Genomic DNA, 7,277 nt, shown 5'->3' on the forward strand with positions numbered 1-7,277 from the left:
AAGGCCCATTTCAAACTCTTAGCAGAGGCCAAGGCTTTCACAAGAACACTCTGGGCTTGGCTTTGCCTATCACCCATACCTGTGTGCCTACACACTCTCTCCAAGAGACAAACAAACTTGGGGAGGACGCAGGATGGTCAGTAAACAACCAGGTCCATCCCGTAGCAGACAGCCAGGTCCGTCTCTCAGAAGATATACAGTTCCCTGCCTCCTCTTGCTGCTAAGACATTGTCGTGTGGTGCTGGGAAACCACGAAAGAGACATGAGAGAGGAAAATAAAAAAAAAGAAGTTCGCACAGTGGGATCCAGAACTGAGAGTCCCAAGGCCAAATGGGAATTTAGCCAGAGGCCATGAGGCACTACCCAGATCCTAAGTCTCAGTGCTGCTGAGACAAGTTCTACTGCTCTCTTTGGAGGAGTACGATGCCTTCTATCTCCCAGATTTCTTCCACTGTGGTTGAAAGAAGTCCTTCTGGTCATTTTAGCTCAGTTCCTATGCGTGCACCCAGTGAAGGCCCTCAAGTGAAAAATAAGCCAAATCAGTCTTCAGTAAGGACCAGGGCAGCTCCTGACCCTCTGCAGAAGCATGTTCCTGAATGGTGAAGTGAAGAACCAGGTGGTTGTTGCCAGTGTCTAGTTGTGCCTGACTGCAGATGCCAACCTGCTGGGTCAGACCAGCACCTGCAGGCAGGGAGGGGATGACATATACGATGAGCAGGCAAGGTCAAACCTCCTCCTCCTCCTCAAGACAGCACTCGAAGCTGGTGGTGCCCACTGTCACTGGTGATTACATACATCCTCTGCTGACAGCAGACAACTGCACCAAGTCTGGGAAACTCAAGCCAAAATGTAGCTGTGCCTTTCCCTTTTTATTATGGTATATCATTTTATCAGCCGGGGGGTTCAGTTCTCTTCAAAGTTATTGTTATAATTTAACTTCCAGGAACACAGTACCCGACTTTGCTCAGAGACGGAAGCTTCTCAGCAGCACTTTGGTATCGGAGAGCACTGGAATGCGGCCACGGGTCAGAGAACGCTGCCCAGGAAAGAGGGTGATGAAAGTACCGACAATTTTGTTTAAACAATTTGCCTTCCTTTTCCCCTCGAGGAATAGTTTATAAATCGTATACCTGTCAAAGTGGGGCAAACACTATTTCTATTTTTGACATGAGCATGTGTTTGGCTGAACTTCCAATAGCTGGCTGGAGCTGCCTGATTATGCGATACATCCAGACAGAGCATCTCTGCATTCCAGCGACCACCGGCTGTGACTGGGCAGGTCACTCATTCAAACTGGAAGTGCTGAGGTCTGATTCTTGGTCCCTTGTTAATTAAGCATTAGGAAACAGCTGAAGTTTGGGTTTTTTGGGTCTTGGGATCTGTTATTTTTTTTCTGCTGCTGACAGCTTGCAAAAACTCTTCCAGCAGACTGGAGGGAAGGAGTGGACCTGAACAATATAGTGAGGCTGAGGTTCCTGCAAGCAACAAGCACAAAACGGGTCTATGTAGCTAGACAGTCCAATTCCTCTTACTGATGGTGAGAGATAGAGAAGCTCTGAGGTTACTCTCATTATATCTTTTTTTGGAGTAGCTGCTTTTCATTACATACGTTTCACATAGTCCACCTAAGGTCAGGTCTGTTGATTCACACACTACCATCTTGCAAGAGCTTTATGGTGAACTTGCCTCCGGCTGCCGCAAGAGAGGAGCTCCGAAGAAAAGATACAAGGACTCCCTGAAGCAACAACTCAGCCTCGGGCATATTGATCACCATAACTGGTCTACTCTGGCCTCCAATCGGGAGGCCTGGAGACAGACCATTTATAACGCTGCTGATGCTTTTGAGAAGGCACGCAGGATCACTCTTGAGGAGAAAAGACAACGCAGAAAGAATTGAGCCTTGCAGAATATACCATCTAAGGAGTCTTTCTGCTGTGTCTTTTGCAACCGGACATGTCTATCTCGTATTGGCCTTTTTAGCCACCAACGCGCTTGCATGAAAAATGGGTAGAGCCCTTCCCAAATCTTCGTTCGCGAAGCCTAGCCATGATGATCTTGCAAGAGCAGAAGGAAATAAACAGAAAGTTGTCATAAAGCCATCAAAACTCAAGTTTCAGGAAACAAAATCCACATAAAATGTTTTCATAAGTTTGTCTGAATCACTTACATCTCTTCTATCTATTATTCATTATTATACCCTAGTTGAACTTTTCTGAAAGAGGCACCTGGTGACATACTTCATTGTGTTAGCTGGTGTAGCATCCAATAAATGAAGTGGTTTAGTAAGCAGAGTGCCTACCAGGCCACAAGGGTTAATGAAGCCTGAAACAACAGTCACTTTTGTGTGATGGCCTCTCGGCAAACTCTTCAAAGGAGACATTTCTGTGGTGTGAGCTACAAAGAAACCACTCCAATGCAGACAATTAGCTACATCAGGGGAGCAGGGGCAAGCTGGGAAATGACGGTGGGAGCAAAAACGGGGTGGAACTTCAGGATTTCTATCTTAACATGATTTGGGGTTTTAGCCTCTTTCCTTCTACAAAACTCTGTCATCCCATAGCAATCTAACATGGAGAACTTTATCTGGGGAACAAACTTGTTAATTCTTGCTTTTGAGTTTGATTCACATGTTTATCTGTCCCTTGGAAAAGGTCTGGTCTTCTTTCAAGGTTTGTGGTTTTTGGTGTTTTTTATGTCTTTGAGTTAAGATGGAATAATTTTTCCACCAGCAGAGTAAATGGTAGTTCCATAGGCAGTTGCCTAGGATGCTTGTGCTTTGAAGTTACTCAGAGAAATAAGATGTGTGATACAATTGGCTTTCACTCATATTGTAGAATACCATGAAGGTGCAAAAGGATGCGTCTGCATGAACTGGTCAGTTGTAAAAGTCAGTGCAGATACAAGCTCAGCTTCTTATACAGGTTTTTCATTGGCTGTTTTCAACTATTCTTCTCTTGACCGATACTTTGTATGTGGACTATATACAGTATTTCTTGCTTTTTATTTATTTTTTTTAAGTAGCCTGTATTGCTACATGATTGTAATGATTCCTTATTGCACATTACCGTAGAGGGGAAAGGTTTACATGCAGCTAGTTGTACAGGAATCCCCATGAAGTTTTGCAAAAATTAAATTAATCAGACATCATAGCAGGACAGTTACTTGAGAGTATTTGAATGTTAAAGGCTACCACAGAAAACAGAAGGGCAGTCAGCTAAATGGGTGAACTTGCGTTGGCAAAGGGAGATCAGAGAAAGGAGAGATGGTTTTGCAAATATGTAACAGGAACATGCAACAGAGAAAAATATTTTAAATTGTCAAAAACAGGAGGTGATAAGATTTTGTCAGTTGAGACTTAGAGCTCTTTGGAACAGAGGCTGTTCTCACATGTAGCATTTTTATGTATTTATAAAGCAGGTTCTGACCTCAGACAAAGGTCTTTTCAAAATCTCGCCTATCTGCATCTTTATTTATCTAAATACCCTTCATAAAAGGACCCAAAGTCATGTAGATTTAAAACCACCTCAAGTCTATAATAAAGAATGATGATAGATGGCAGAAAAATGAGCTGTGGCAGGTAGATGTGCTGTGACCAGAGGGACTGGTCTGTTCTTATTTTGCATCCACATTAATTAGCAAGAAGTGGGAGTAAACAGCATCTTAATAGAGAAATATTACAAAGGGACTTTGAGAAGTTGTAGGGATTAATTAGATAATCTTCATAAGACATTTAAAATATGAGTACTTCTTTGCATCCTTTCACTTAATTAAACTTTTATTTCATCTAACAAAAACTCACTAGAAAGAACTGGTATTTTTATCAGTCAAATAAGAGTGCAAAAATTTAATTTATATCTTTTTTTTTCTTTCATTTTCAATGTACATAGAGGATGTGTCTCTGAGGGTATATGTTTGTGTGTATATACGTGCATATAGGAGAGTAATAAAATATGTGTGGAAGTATATGCACTCACACAATAACCCTACTGGGAGAGAATTAAGAACAGTATTCTTAAAAAAAAAGTTTCCGTCATCTCTTTTTTATATTCACAGGTGCAGTAAGAGAGCTGAAGAATGGACATGTGCGAGTGAAAACACTTTCCACTTTACAGTGCTCACTCCTCTTTATTAGAATCAGTATAGGAAAGAAAAAAATAAAAATCTATTGTTCACTTTCACTTTGATCATCATACCTATCATTTTACACACCACATGCTTTCCTCTTCCAAGGGCATATATTGCATTTATTCTGCAGCTGCAGTATATTGATTTTGGACTGCTGACTTCAGTGCAGATGAGTGACAAACTAAATAAGCTGCTGGGTGACTGATAAGTAACCATGTTTAATCTCTGCACTCCAAAATGAAATCCCGTAACTCATTTCAACAAATTTTGTTTCAATAGTTTTGGTACTCAGTCAAGAGAATACAATCATATTAATATTTTTTCTTGTTAAAGACCAGTAGTAGAATAGAAGCTTTCACAGAAAGTGTTGCAATTTTGCATTCTACCTCTACCATTGCATACATAGGATTGTTCCAGATTTACACTAACACACCTCTGTAATTCCAGCTGATAATTTTAATTAGATGTAAATATTCATCTGCATTTCTTTTGCATTGTATTTTTTGTTCAATAACTGAATAGATTATTACTCCTCTTTCACAGCTGTAGTGTTTCCTAATTCTTCATCCACTGAACAAACAACAGACTACTCAGTTTCCTAATACAGTACTCTGAGTTTAAAATATAGATGTCAGACATACTTTCTTGAATAACTTATTATTATTAACAATAATAATAATAACTCTTGTTTTGTTGCTGTTGCTATTGTTGTTACTTTATATATTTTCAATAAATATAATTATTATATCATTATATATTTTTTTTTTAAATTTTGTATTATGATTTTCTTGGGTCTCCTAGCAATAAGAATAACCCAGTTACTTGTAAGTAGTGTTAAACAGTGTGAGGTTTACAACATACATGGTGAAACCTAGAGGCAGTAAAAAGTGAGTTTTTTCAAATGCTAGCTACAATACTTAACCCAAAACTTCCTTGAGAGGAAAGCATTGTAAGGCTGGAAAGTTCTCCTCTTTCTTGGCACAGCTGGGCAACATACCAAGTAGACCTTACAAACTGTAACATAACACAATGGTACCAAGTGAATATTGTGACATACATATTCCAAGGCAACTGAGAGTGAAATATATTCCATAACATCACTGCTCATGCAAGGTCATGTATTGCAAACTGTTAGACCAATTGAAGCCAGGCTGAGTCTGCAGGGGAGATGTGACTGCAATGTGAGCAGGCATACTCAGGCTCATTTTCTCCCAACCGTGATGGCACCAGGGAAGTTCTCCAACAACCTGACATCTCTGATACAACAGAATTATTACTGTCAAAACCTGAACTGACTGAAGCACAGACTAGAGATACCCATAGGCTCTGGCCTCACCGCTGAGTTGCAGCAGAGGAAGACTGTTGCCAGCTGAACGTTTTTTAATGAAGAGGAACAACCGTAGATCTCCTGCTTGAAGATGTTTGTATAAAGAGCCATTTGAAATGCCTTTTAAAACATGATAATAGTTGTGGAATATTGCTGAGATCTTTCATACAGAAATTCAGTAAAAGAATAAAACCAAAGAAAAAAAATTTCCACCTGTAGTTTGGAATAAGAATATGTGCAATCCAAAAATGTGGCTGACACCTGACCAAATAGGATGGGGTGCAAGGAGAAAGTGTATGCTTCTGAATGACTTTTTCAACAAAATCCAGCAAAATGGGATTTAAAAATGGTAGATAAACAGTAATTAGCCAGAGTTTGTTCCCACTTTATGTGCTAATGGGTAAGCAAATTTCAGCATAGAAGGGCTGTTTGAAAACTTCTCATTATGCAAATGTGCAGGGTTTTTAACATTTTCTGGTTAGGCAGAATATCAGTTGTCTAAGCTGAGTCAATGGTAAGCAGTTTAAAAAATGATCAAGCATTCCAATAACTTCTGGGTAAGCTTGAGTTTGTTCCTAAAGAAAGACACTGTGATAACAGCACAGTTTGGACAATTAAAATACAGTAAGGTTCACAGCAGAGGTGACTGGCTGTTTGAAGTGCCGCAGCACACAATTTATGACATCCTTTATTTTAACACTGCTCAGTATGTCCTGTAAAGGCTTTAATATGCTTAAGCCAGTTTATTCCTTTGTTAATGGTCTGTGATTGCAATCAGGCATGCCCTATAGACAGCTTCACACTTCCGTGTGAAGTATTATTTGATAAAAAACCTAATCAATAAATCTAATTTCTTCTCTTGCCAGATACAGTTACATAATGTGTTTCCAATTTGGGCCTGGATCAGTTTCCTGGAATACTGAATAACCTGTGAGAATTCGTAAGCTTCATACTAAGTTGGCATTCAAAATCACTATGACTGGACTCTAGACCTTGCTTGGTAAAAAGAAAATAGGACTGTCCTTGAAACAATCTCATCTTTTTCAAGTTTTTAAGGATAATTGAAAAGGTTATATAACTAAATGAGGAAAGCAAATGTAATAATGCAGAGTGTAGCTTTCAGAGTTTCCTTTCTAACCACGGGTTTATATGACATCATGTATTACAGACCTACAGAAAAATAATCCAAATAAAGACTATGTTTTAGTCTAAGATTGAGTGACTACTAGAAGATGCATAGTTGGATAGCACTTTATTTCAAAGAGTATGGATTATGACAAAAAATTTTTCTTACAAAAATACTACTGTAAATCTTACAAATCTTCCAAACTTTGGGGAAATAGATTAACCCAAATCTTCATAGAATTGGTACATTGCAGAAATGAGAGTTGTTAAAAAATGAAAATTCCTTCCAGTGGGAGTTGCTTCTTTCAATAAATGTGTTGAATGGAAGTCAACCCTTTAGACTCCTCTTCTGATGAGTATTGCATCTCTTCTGTGTCATGGGATCTTCTATAAATTGCATTTCACTTTTCTTTCCAGATGAATGATAGGAGTCATGCTGGCAGAGGACTGTGACACCACATTTCGAATCCAGCCATAAGGATTTCAAGCACTACCCAAGGGAAACGTGGGATTCCACATTTTTAGCACATACACCTGGGTCTGTACTTGTAGTTTTTTCTAATGACTGCCTACTGTAAAAATACAGAAATAGTCTTCTGGCCAGACAGATTGGCTGCTGGCAGCCCCCGGGGGACCCAGTGCTGGCAGCCCACATTGGGCTGCCTTAAGGCAGTACCTGGGGAATGTAGGTGCCTCATAC

This window comes from Neopelma chrysocephalum, unplaced genomic scaffold, assembly GCF_003984885.1.
Source record: "Neopelma chrysocephalum unplaced genomic scaffold, ASM398488v2 Primary Assembly neopelma1_80b, whole genome shotgun sequence".
NCBI lineage: Eukaryota > Metazoa > Chordata > Aves > Passeriformes > Pipridae > Neopelma > Neopelma chrysocephalum.